Below are 13,626 nucleotides of genomic sequence, written 5' to 3' on the forward strand. Positions count from 1 at the left end.
CCAGCATCTGCAGTCCTCACTTTCTTCTACAACTCATGCACAAGGACACCCAGATATCTCTGCACTGAAGCATTTTAAAAAGACTTTCTCCATTTAGATGATAAATTGCCTTTTTATTCTTCTGATCAAAATGGTTTACCTCACTTTGACCTTGAAGAAAATTAAGGCACACCTATTTTCCACTTCAGCGCAAGTCCTTTGTTATTGATTTTCACTAGAAACCAGGTGCATTGCTGGTTCTGGCCAATCCTGTTGTTATTCCTTATTAACCTTTTAAAATAAGCATTGCAAATAATTATGGAACCAAAATATATTTCAGAGTGACGAATTAAATGCCACACATTTCCAAATGAAAGATTAAAATAAAGTTTATGCTGAGGTTTATTTCTGAGGTAATTGAAAACAAAGTAGGAGGCAATGCCAAATTTATACTGAACCAGCTCAGACCATATCTTACACACAGTATAATTTTGGGTTCAGGACTAAAAGAAGGACTTTGATGGATTACTGTAAGTGTAAGGATGTTACCAGAATTGATGGGATAAAGAATTTAAAGAGTGAGCAGGGAGAGAAAAATGGAATAAGTAACAAGGGAAATGATAAAGAAGGATTATAAAATCATAGAATTTCACAGTACAGAAGGAGGCAACTTGGCCCATTGCATTATACTAACACTCGAAAGACTTACTGACTACATCCCTATCTCCATAGATCTCTATATTCATCACTTTCATATATATATATCCAGCTCTCTTTTGAAATCTCCTACAAAATCTGCCTCCATCACTCTCCCAAGCAGTGCATTTCAAATCCTAGCAATTCTTTGAGGAAAGAAGTTTCTCATCTCACTCCTGGTTCTCTTGCTGAACAAAATTTTGCCCCCAGTTACTGACATACCATCTTGTGGAAACTTCTTTACTTGGCAAAATTGTTCATAATTTTGAACACCTTAGTAAGGTCACCTCTTAGTCTTCTCTGCTCCAAGGCAAATAAGCCCAATTTCTCATATCTTTCCCTGTATCCAAAATCTCTCATTACTGGTATCAGTTTGGTAAATCTCCTTTGCACTGTCTCCAGGGCTTTAACATCCTTCCTTAAACAAGGTGTCTTGAACTGAACACAATAATGCGGTCTGCAATGATTTGGAGATGTGTAGCATCACTTCCTTGCTTTTATATTCAATGTCTCTATTTATATACTCAAGGATCCTACAAGCTTTCTTAATAACTGTTCAACTTTCCTGAATACCTTCAAAGAATTATACACTTGAACCCCAAGGTTCCTCTGTTCCTGTACTCCCCTAAAAGTTGTACCATTGAGTCTGTATTGTCTCTCAAATTTGCTAACCAACCTGCTACATGACACCACATCAAATGTTTTCTGCAAGTCAAAATAGAAGCATCCACAACACTATCCTCATCTACAGCCTGTGTCACCTCAGGGAACTCAATTAAATTTATCAGATATGACCTGCCCTTGACAAAACCATGTTGACTGCCTATTTGGTGAGGACTGATGAGGAAATATGGGTTTGAACAAATCAGCTTAATGATAAGTTGGAGAGCAGTAAAAAGAACCATTCTCTACTCCTCAGATACTGTAGCAGTTCACACCCAAATGCAGAAAGACCTGGACAACATCAAGTCATGCACTGACAAATGGCAAATCACATTCATTCCACATGAGTGCCAAGCAGTGACTACCTCGAACAAGCAGAAGCTAACCATTACCCCTTCAATTCAGTGGCATTACGATTACTGAATGCCCTACTATAAACCTCTTGGGGGCTACCATTGACCAAAATCTGAACTCGACTAGCCATATAAATACTGTGAGTACAAGACAAGGTCATGATCAAGAAATCCTGCAACAATTAACTCATTTCATGATTCCCCAAACCATCAACAAATTAAGACTATATTGGAATATTCCTCATTCACTTGCATGAATGCAGCTCCAATGACATTCAAGATGCTGGTCACCACCATGGATAAAGCTTGACTGGATGTGGTAGCCAAAAAAATCCACTCTCTCCACTACTGGGTCTTAGCACACGCAGCTGCAACTATGTGCAAAATGCACTGAAGAAATTCACCAAAATTCTTTAGTCCTCACCTTCCAACCAAGGACCACTGCCATTGGGAAGGACAAAGGCAGCAGATACATAAGAATGACACTACCTGCAAGTATTTTTTTCATTCACTTGTGGGACATGGGCATTGCTGGTAGGCCAGCATTTATCAACACCCCCCTAGCTGCCATTGAACAAAATGGCTTGCTAGATCATCTGAGAGTGCATTTGAGAGTCAACCACATTGCTGTGGGTCTGAAGTCACATGTAGACCAGATTGGGTGATTTACTGAATGACATTAGTGAGTCAGATGGGTTTTTATGACAATTGGCAATGATTTCACAGTCATCAGTAGATTCTTGATTCCAGATTTTTTTTTCATATTGAATTCAAGTTCCACCATCTGCCATGGTGGAATGTGAACCCAGGACCCCAGAACAGTAGGTGAGTTTCTGAATTAACAGTCCAGCGATAATGCCACTAAGCCATCGCCTACCCTAAAGTATCCCTCCAAGCCACTCATCATCCTGACTGGAAGTAATATCACCGTACCTTCAGTATCACTGGGTCAAAGTATAGGGCAGCACAGTGACTCAATGGTTAGCACTGCTGCCTCACAGCACCAGGGACCAGAGTTCGATTCCAGCCTCAGGCAACTGCCTGTGTGGAATTTGCACATTCTGCCCATGTCTGCATGGGTTTCCTCCGGGTGCACCGGTTTCCTCCCACAAACGAAAGATGTGCAGGTTAGGTGAATTGGCCATGCTAAATTGCCCACAGTGTTCAGGGATCTGTATGTTAGGTGCATTAGTTAGGGGTAAATGTAGAGTAACAGGGTAGGGAAATAGGTCTTTGGAGGGTCGGTATGGACTTGTTGGGCCAAATGGCCTGGTTCCTTAAATAAGGGATTCTATGATGAAAAATCCTGAAATTCCATCCCTAATGGCAATGTGGGTTGTATGGTGGTGGGTTTGGAAGATGCTGTCTAAGGTGAATGTCTGTAGTGCATCTTGTAGGTTGTACACACTAAGGCTGCTGAGTGTTGGTGGTGGAGGGGTAAATGGTTGCAAATGTCATGCCAATCAAGCAGATTACTTTGTCCTGGATGGGGTCAAACTTTTTGAATATTGTTGGAACTGCACACATCCAGGCAAGTGGGAAGTATTCCACACTTGTGCCTTGTGAATGGTGGACTGCCTTTGCAGAGTCCGGTGCTGAGTTGCTTGATTTTGCATTCCTAGCCTTTGATCTGCTAGTTTCTGGTCAATGGTAATTTCCAGAATGTTGATAGAGATGGAGGGAGGGACGCAGGGAAGTAGCTGAAGATGGTTGGGCCTACGACACTACCCTGAGCAACTCAGGCAGAGATGAAAGTAAAATAGAAATTGCTGGAGAAACTCAGCTGGTGTAGCTGCATCTGGAGAGAGAAAGCAGAGTCAACATTTTGGGTCCACTGACCCTTCTTCAGAAGTTCTGAGGGAGCATCACTAGACACTGGAACATTGACTCTGCTTTCTCTTTAAATACGTTGCTAGACCAGCAATTTCTGTTCTTGTTTCTGATCGCCAGCATTCACAGTTCTTTGTTTTTTGCCCTGCAGAGGTATCTTGGAGCTGACATAGTTGACCTCCAACAAATGGAAACATTGACCTTGATCTATGTATGAATCCAACTAGTAGAGAGCTTTCCCTCCAATTTCCCATTAACTTCAGTTTTGTTAAAATCTGCTGGATTCATTAATGTTCTTAAACAATATTCTACAATAGCAGCAACACAGCCAAAAATATTCTTATTCTCTGACTTGTATCAGTACTTTGAGCTACTTCTATAAACCCACAATGTATATTCCTTAACATAGTGAAGATAACTTTGAAACTTTTCAAATTAAATGGTTTAAAATCTGTCTAGGCCAAGCCAGTTTAATATATGATCCAGCTGAGATGAACTTGTGTGAAGTAGGTGTAGTTCTCAAATGATTCAGTTTGCATGGAAAATATCAGATTACATCTATTCTAATATATCTCCCATTACTGAAATACTAGTTGGCACTACCAGAATGTGGGTGATCTAACATCTTTCAGATCTTTCCAAGCTGTAATAACTAATTGAAAAGCAAATCTTTCATCTTATTTTTAAAATGGATCAACGTCAGAAACTGGTATGACAAGTTCCCTTTCAATTTTCAGATGGTAAATGCTGGATACTAATGGGATTGTCACGAAACTAAAGGTCTTTTGTGTGAGGGAAGCAAACTTTATGAGCTAAACATTCAATTACTCTGGTCATTAGCATTATAATCTGTGATTCAACATCAGCATTGTCTAAACAGGGTACCACACCCATCACTTTCAAGAATACTGTGTGGTTAAACAATAAGATTTTTTTTCTGAATATACATGTTAGTTTAAACTTTATTATTTTTTACAATGGCAGTTTTATCAAGTTTCACTGTGAATTAATTTTGAATGTTATTTGAATGTTATACCCAGGATATTAGAAGTGTGTTGACATTTTTCCTGTCCTTAATGGCCATTTTCAAGTTTCAATTTTGAGTCTGTGTGGAATGTGGATCTTGGAAAGCTTGATAATTACATACTTTCAAAACACTGATTGGAATTGCAAGGCGACCCTCAATCTTTGAAAAGTTTTAAATTAAATTATTTTAATATACATTGTTAATTTTACATTTTATTACAAGAACATAAAAGATATCAGAAACCTTTTAAAAGGACAGGGCCTTCAGAGAACTGTACTCAGTTCTAGGCTTCATATTATAGTAAGCTGTAGAGACTGCATATCACAGATTCACTGGGATTACGATTGTTATGAACAAATACAAAGATAGACTTGTAAAACCATAAGTGTTTTTGTTAGGATTGAAGAGATTAAACTGTGATTGGATAGTGATATTTGAAATTATGAAGGGATGGGTCAGATAGAAACAGACAGCTCTGTTTCTGGATAGTAACAAACTTACTATCCAGAAAGAGGGATAAAAAATTAAGCACAAGGAGAACAAGCAGAAGAATCTATTTTAAACACAGAATTGCGAGGCTGTGGACCATATTACTAGAGTTAGTGATTTAAGTAGGGGCAGAGACAATGTCATCATTTAAGACCAGGTTTGATAGGGTTGTTGACAGAAACAGTGATACAATATCAATGAAACAGGGGAACTAGAGAGGACAGGAACTACTGCTTTAGTGAGGAGAAATACCAGTGTGAACTGGGTTAGGCTTGTTTTGGAGATGTAATTTCTAAACAATTTCACGTAATTGCTGTTGACTGTAAGCAGAACCAATGTACCTCATTTCAAGCAGTTCAGTTCTTAAATGTTTCAAAAGTAGAAGCAGAAAAACTGGTGAATGATTGGGGAAATATTTTGACTTTACCTCTATTAATGACAGAATTCTCAGGTTTATATTAAAAAATGGTTCTCTACCGATATTATAGATCATAGAATTCATACAGTGCAGAAAAAGGCTATTCAGCCAGTCAAATCCATATAACCCTTAGTGAAGAACATGCCACCCAGTCACTGTGCCCCCACCCTATCCCCATAACCCCAAATTTAACCTGGCTAATCCACCTGGGCTGCACATCTCTGGACTATGGAAGGAAACCCAAGCACCCAGAGGAAACCCACGCAGACACGGGGAGAGTGTGCAAACTCCACACAGACAATCGCTCGAGGATGGAATCGAATCCCGGCCCCTGGTGCTATGAAGCATCAGCAGTGCTAACCACTGAGCCATCGTGCCATGAACTCAGTAGGCCAGATAGCCTCTCTCTGCACTGTCGGGATTCTATGAAGCCATGTGGGTTCTTCCTAATTAACCCAAAATTTTTCTACATGACCAATAATTCAGGATAGAATTATTATTTCAAAATGTTTTCCTTCCTTTGATGTTAAACTGACTGGTCTCATCCTTACAATGATGTTACATTTGAAATTCCTCAGGATATTTGGTACCACTCCTGAGTCTAGGGAAGACCAAAAGATTTTTGCCAGTGCTTCTGCAATTTCCCTCTCACTTCCTTTAATATCCTTCAAAGCACCCCAGCCACCCCTGGTGCCTTAATGATTTTGAATACTGAGATCCCATCTATTATTTCATCACCTATTTTAAATTCTTTTTGTGACTGAGTTTCTCCCTCTGTTACCATGACCTGGCCGCATTCCCTTTCTTTGGAAAGACAGAGACAAATTATTGATTTTGCCCTAAATCATGCCCTCTGCATCCACGTGCAAATCTCCATTTTTGGTCCTGCATCAGCTCTCCTCCTTTTACACAGAGCCTTTGGAAAACTTTGGTATTATACTTTACAAGAGCTACTAGATTTTTCTCCCCCATAATCCTGCTTTGCTTCTCTTACGTGCTTTCGATTTCGCCTCTGAAAAGAACTGGATCCTTCTTGGTTCTCAATTGCTTTTATAATCTAACACTTGTCATAAGCATACATTTTCTTCTTTGTCATACTCTATCTTCTTTCGCATCAGGGAGGGGAAGCTGGGTGGGCATGACTTTATTTGTTCTACTTTTCCCTTTTGAGGAAATATACCTCAACTGTGCCCAAACCACCCCTTAAAGACATAGAGTTGTATAGTACAAAAACAGACCCTCCAGTCCAACTTGTCCAGGTTGACCAGACATGCCAGTCTGATCTAGTCCCATTTGCCAGCATTTGGCCAATATTCCTCTATTCATATACCCACCCAGGTGCCTTTTAAATGTTGCTATTGTACCAGCCTCCATCACTTCCCCTTGCAACTCGTTCCATACACGCATCACCCTCTGCATGAAAAGATCACCCTTAGGTCCCTCTTAAAATCTTGCCCCTACTCCCCTCATCTTAAATCTATGCCCTCTAGTTTTGGACTCCCCCCATCCCAGGGAAAAGACCTTTTGAAGGTAGTCCATTGTTCAACTACAGTTTATTCCACCAACATTCATTTCCAATCTATTTGGCTCAGCTCTGTTCTCTGCCTTGTTAATTACTCAAACTCTGGATTGTTCTTTGCCCTTTTCTATTGTCATCTTAATTCTTATGATAGACCAATCACCCTCATTGACAGTTGGTCTATGTTCTCAAGAACCAAGTTAGGTAGTGCTACACATTCTGTAGTGAAAAGTTCTCCTGAACACAAGCTAGGAACACTTACCCCTCAATTCTCTTTTAACTACCACTATTCCAGTCTATATTTAGCTAATTAAAAGTTCCCCATTGTAATAACATTGTGCTGTCGAAATTTCTTTGCAATTTCCTTGCAGATTCATTCCTCTACAACCTTCCCACTAGTTGCCAATCTAGATGCTACACCAAGCAATACCCCTTATTGCAGCTAATTAATTTTGTCCTTGAATCCACTGGGACGTACTCTTTTTGCAGCATTATGATGAAGTTTACTTTTCTGAACATATTTAACACCCAATCCTACTTTTTCTTGAGTCATGACTTTGTTACAGCCACAATATTACAATTTCAAACAGCAAGCTGCACTGTTTTAAACATGCCCTTGGGACACAAGCCTCACTGGCCAGGCCAGTGTTTATTGCCCATCCCTATTGCCAGAAGGCAGTTAAGAGTCTGGATTCCGATTCCATTTCTTTCCTTTAAATTTCTGCAACCCCACCTACTAACTTGCTATTGTCTGAAATCAGAAATCTAAAGCCCTTCCATCATCTTTCCAACCATGCATCAATCTGCATTATTCTTCTATTTCCATACTCCTTGTATGTGGCACTGGGAGAATTCTGAAGATTACTACTTTTGAAGCTTGTTAATTTCCTACTAAGTTCCCCAAATACTGACTGCAGGATACCCCTGTCCTAACAAAGACCATGAATCATGTCCTGAGCTGCGTGGAGACATCCTTAACCTTACACCAGATAGTAAACATACTTTCAGAGAGTCATACCTAAATCCATGTCTGTTCTCCCAACTAATGAATCCAATCAGGAGGGTGTGTGGCTTGGAGGGGAATTTGGAATGATGCTAATGGTTGTGTTCCCATGTATCCGCTGTGATTGTGCTTCGAGATGGTAGGGGTCATGGGTTTGGAAAGTACTGTCAAAAGGTGCCTTGGTGAATTGCTGAAATGCATCTTGCAGATGGCACGCATTACTGCGTCAATAGTGGGAGTGGATGTTTGAGAATTTGGTGCCTTTTGAGCAAGATTCCACAGTATTGTCCCACTGCATTTCCAGGCTGGGGAATTTGGGGAATAACATTAATTGTTGTTTCCTGCATCAATAAATTATACTTCATATAATTACTTTAAAAGAGGTTCCATTCAAACATGCCATATTCCCCTTCCCTAAATGTGAACTTGCTGCTTTTTTTACCCTTTCAAGCAGAAGACAGTAACAGGCTAAAGTTAAAACTGCATTACTGAGCTTTGATCTTGTAGTACCAAAAGGACAGAGGTTGATCCTTAGTAACTGTATTATCTAGAATATACCCGCCTACAGTCCAATATTTTCCACCCTTTGCTCTTCAAATAATGCAGCATATTTCCTAACCCAGTAATAAAATAAAATTAATCTCCCAATGAACTTTTATATCTAGTTTGGCAAACTGACAGGAAACTATGCAAAGTGCAGAAACTGAGTCATTACGACTGATCTTGCCACCATCCAGATTAGGATTTCTGTCCAGCAGTTTTTTTGCCGACAGATGCCAATCCTCTCAACACCAAAGCTTCCGAAATCATTCGACCATTTTTGATGCAGAAAGACTTCCAACCTGTGAATAAATCAAACCAATAGCCCTCCATTCCCCTCAAATCATAAAAATATTTCCTGAAAAGACAACCTGAAAGCTACTTGAAATGTGTACAATGTATTGTCTACACCAACTCACCTGGATACAGGTACAAATCCATGTACACTAATAGAGTGGACATACTGCATTTTAATGTTTGTAACACGATATCAAACCAGGGCACACTAAAAGGGCTACAGTATTGTAAACACAACAGAAATCATTTTTTTAAAAAAACTCCAGTCTCTTGATTCTGATACCTGTAGAGCAATATTTAAATTCACAGACCATCCCATAAGCTTACACCTTTTAAAATTTACTTTATCTCTCATGTTCACAGTGCATTGTTGCTTGTTTTTGAAAAGAGACTTTAACTGCAGATTAATCAATTCAGTTACCGGAGCCCAGAAGAAAATGCATTTTCCGTGAACTCCGGTGAAGCTTACAATAAACACAGGTGAACCTTACCGGCTCTGCCGGGAACGGGCACGGCCTATCAAAGCGGACACAAGTTAACTCCTACTAGTTCCAACTGTGGAACAATGAGACAAAGGTGATCACATCCAAAAAGGAACTGGTATACAACCTGAAGGGGAAAGCAGTGTTTACTAGTTTATCCACTTCATCTTTACAAATTAGTGGAATTCTTTTACGCCACCGAATATTTCCGTCAAACACAATTAAACATTTACTTACTTTTCACCAAAATGCGAGTGAAAAGGCATTAGAAAGTAAGCAATTATTGAATAAATAAAGTTGAACTGAAATGCGATAACTTGCCTGCAGCCATAATGCAGAGCACAGCTCAGGTATCCGCCCCACACAGTCCCCGCCTCTCTGCCATCCACTACCAATTACACACGACTCAGGTATACATGCCTTCGAGTCAGATATACACCCCTCAGGTATGCATCTCACAGGTACGCGCAGCCCACAATATACACTCATCAAGTATATACAGCCGTGGTATATACCCCTAAGGTATGCATCTCACAGGTACACACAGCCCACAATATACACTGATCAAGTATATACAGACCTCAGGTTTTTAAAAAACATCATTATGGGATCTAGGTGTCACTGGCTAGTCAGCATTAATTTCCAATCCCTAGTTATCCTGGAGAATGAGGTGGTGAGCTGCCTCCTTGAACTGCTGCAGTCCATTTAGCATAGGTAGGCTCACAATGCCGATAGGGAGGATGTTCCAGGATTTTGACTCGGGGACATTAATGAACGGTGATATATTTTCATGTCAAGGTGGTGGCTTGAAGGGGCACTCGAAGATGCTGGTGTTCTGATTATCTGCCGCGATTGCCCTTCTAGATGGTCATGGTCATAGGTTTAGAAGGTATTGTCTAAGGATCCTTAGTGAATCTCTGCAGTGCATCTTGACGATGTCAGGTAATCCAAGGTGGGAGACAGGAAAAAAAATGGTGCCTGTAAGAGCTGCTCCTTTTTTGAGGTATTTTTAGTGTTGGAGCTGATTTCCTCGAATTCTCGGAGCAATAGTTACTATTTCATAAGCTGTTGCATTGTTCTGGAACTTTGGGAAAAAATATCAAAACGACGGCACTTTGAAAAGGAGGGAGACAGACAAAGTGCATTGACCACATGGGCAGTGATTCAAATGGAGACAGAAACCTACACTGCTGTCTAACCCAGCAGTACCCTGCACAGCTGCTACCTTTGCTGTCTGGTTTCAAATATCTCTGGACATTGGAGTTCATTCTAAGAAAATAAAACAAACAGTAAAATTCGCAGCTGACCTTGGAAAAAACCGTGTGTGGGAGCTCATTGCAGAGGAGCAGCTAAGTGTTTTTTTTCAATGTAACCCTACTTTTTTTGTAAGTCTACATTAGTGAGTAGAGTGGATTTTTAAAATTATATGTTGTTATTGAGATCTGTCTCTTGATTAAACTTTAAAAATATAAAAACATAAGTACTAAGCCAGTCTGGAGTGGTGTTTTTAGAGTAGTAAGACTAGGCTATTTTCTGGGTACATTGTGAAGGTGACCTTTAGTAAAGTGATGTGCTCTTCCTGTTGGATGTGGGAGATTAGGGAGAGTTTCCATGTTGCTGATGATTATGTCTGCAGGAAGTGTGTTTGATTGTGAATCTTATCAGATCAAATTGATCAGTTGGAGAGACAGTTAGAGGCAATGAGGAATTTACAAACGTCAAGGAGTGTGATGGATAGCAGTTGCATGGAGGGAGAGAAATCAAAGATACAGTCAGGTAAATGAGTAACTGCCAGGAAAGGTAGGAGAGGGAAGCAGGTAGTGCAGGAGTCTCCTGTGGCTATCCCCAACTCAAAAAAGTACACTGTTTTGGAAAATGTAGGGGATGACGGACTCTAGGGGAATATAGCATTGACAGCCAGGTTTTTGGTACCAAGACTGGTTCTAACGCAACGAGGGGTACATCAGGTTCCAAGTGATCGATTGTGATAGGGGACTCTCTAGTCAGAGGCACAGACAGACAATTCTGTAGCCAAAAGCGAGACATCAGAATGATGTGTTGCCTTCCTGGCGCCAGGATCAAGAGTATTTCGGAGATGGTGCAGAATATTCTCAAAGGGGAGTGGGACTAGCAGGAGGTCATTGCATGCATTGGAACTAATGACATAGGAAGTGAAAAAGACACGATTCTGAGGAGAGAATATAGGAAGTTAGGCAGGAATTTAAAAAGTAGATCAACCAACTCATGATGGTAGTAGTATCTGGCTTACTCCCAGTGCCATGAGCTAGTGAGGGTAGGAAAGGAGGATAGTGAAAAAGATATTTTGTACGCTTGTCTTTATTGGTAAGTGCATTGAGTATAGGAGTTGGGACGTCATATTGTGGCTGTACAAAACATTGGTTAGGCCACCATTGGAACACTGTGTGCAATTCTGGTCTCCCTGGTACAGGAATTATGTTGTGAAACTTGAAAAGGCTCAGAAAAGATGTACAAGGATGTTGCCAGGGTTGGAGAGTTTGAGTTATAGGGAGAGGCTAAATAGGCTGGGGCTGTTTTCCCTGGCCTGTCAGAGGCTGAGGGGGTGACCTTATAGAGCTTTATGAAATTATGTAGGGCATGGATAGGATAAATAGACAAGGTCTTTTCCTTGGGGTGGGGGTATAGAGGGCATAGCTTTAGGGTGAGAGGAGAAAGATTTAAAAGAAACTTTAGGGGTAGAGGGTGGCGCACATATGGAATGAGCTTCCAGAGGAGGTGGTGGAGTCGGGTACAATTACAGCATTTAAAAGGCATCTGGATGGGCATTTGAATGGGAAGGGTTTAGGGATATGGGACAAATGGGACTAGATTTATTTCGAATATCTAGTCAGCATAGGCAAGCTGGATGGAAGGGTCTGCTTCCATGCTGTATAGCTCTATGACTCTATTTGCAGTCCAAAATACACATTCAGCAGGTATTTACAATCGAGGGTATAAACCTCTTTGTTGCCTACCTCCCACAAACATGGCACTCAAGAACAAACCCTTTAGGTATGCCCCCTCAGACATATATTCCTCAGGTGTTGGGAAGTTGCACATCTGGTATCTCCCCAGGAGTTACTTCTGTAACCTCCACGCTCTTGACCCACAGAATGTTACAGTGCAGAAAGAGGCCATTCAGCCCATTGTGTTTGCACCAATCCTTCAATGTTTTCACGTTTCTATTTCTTCTTCAAGCCTGTAATGAAATCAATTGTCATAGTTAAGAATAGTGATCCCTAACTTATCTCCCTATTAGGAATTATTTTCTATAATTTGTAGGTGTGTAAGTTTAATTAAATATAATTCAAGATGGATGAAAATGGAATAGCGTAGGTTAGATAGGCTTTAGTGGTTCCACAGTAGGTGCAACATCGAGGGCCGAAGGGCGTGTACTGCACTGGAATGTTCTATGTTCTATGTAAGACTACTGATATTGGCCTGTTCATTAACATATTTGCAATAATATAGAAACACAGAAAATAGAAACAGAATTGGCCCTTTCAGCCTGCTCTACCAATCATTATGATTATGGCTGATCATCTAACTCAATAGCTTGGTCCTGCTTTTCCACCATGTCCTTTGATCCCTTTAGCTCCAAGTGGTATTTTCAACTCAAAGTGGCACCGTAGCACAGCACTGCTGCCTCACAGCACCAGAGATCTGGATACGATTCCAGGCTTGGATGATTGTCTGTGTGGAGTTTGCATGTTCTTCCCATGTCTGCGTGGATTTTCACCCAGAATCCAAAGATGTGCAGGTTGAGTGGACTGGCCATGCTAAAAATTATTCCTGTAGTGTCCAGGGATGTGCAGGTTGGTTGGCTTAGCCATGGTTAATGTGTGGTTTACAGGGATAGGGTGGGGTGATGGTGTTCAGAGGGTCGGTGCAGACTGGATGGGCTGAATGGCCTCTTTGTGCACTGTAGAGACTCTATGATTGTAAATCCTTCTAGAAATTATAAAATGTTCTGGTCTCACTGCTTTCTGTGGCAGCAAATTCCACAAGCTCACCACTGTTTGGGTGAAGAGATTTCATTTCATCTCAGACCTAAATGGTTGAACCCATATCCTTAGTCTGTGACCTCTGGTTCTGGACTCCATCACCATCAGCACATCTGTCCTCCATGTACCCTGTCAAGTCCTGTTAGAATTTTAGATTAAGGACCAACTAATTGGACTATGGTTCCAATATAACTTTCAGCAGCAATATAAAGATAACAGTAATTGATTTCTTTAGAAAGTACATGAAACAGCAACACTTGCTTGTGACAGCAATTTGGGATATTCGAGTGGTTGCAGAGATAAAGAAA

At 40.6% G+C, this 13,626-nt stretch overlaps 1 protein-coding gene across 2 annotated transcripts in view; it reads right to left on the bottom strand.

Moving 5' to 3' along the window:
* Positions 1 to 9,641, bottom strand: part of lnx1 (ligand of numb-protein X 1) — a 217,848-nt gene extending 208,207 nt beyond the window's left edge. Inside the window, exons 1-2 of one of the 2 annotated variants that reach the window (XM_043690849.2) lie at positions 9,534 to 9,614; positions 9,306 to 9,423 (exon numbers count right to left, since the gene is read on the bottom strand). The gene's annotated coding sequence lies outside the window, so the exon portion shown is untranslated. Of the gene's footprint in view, positions 1 to 9,305; positions 9,424 to 9,533 lie in introns of both variants that reach the window. The other variant, XM_043690856.2, reaches the window with a different exon arrangement.
* Positions 9,642 to 13,626: the final 3,985 nt, after the last annotated feature.

Source organism: Chiloscyllium plagiosum, unplaced genomic scaffold (assembly GCF_037043375.1).
Source record: "Chiloscyllium plagiosum isolate Xiang-an unplaced genomic scaffold, Cpla_swu_hap1 HiC_scaffold_1, whole genome shotgun sequence".
NCBI lineage: Eukaryota > Metazoa > Chordata > Chondrichthyes > Orectolobiformes > Hemiscylliidae > Chiloscyllium > Chiloscyllium plagiosum.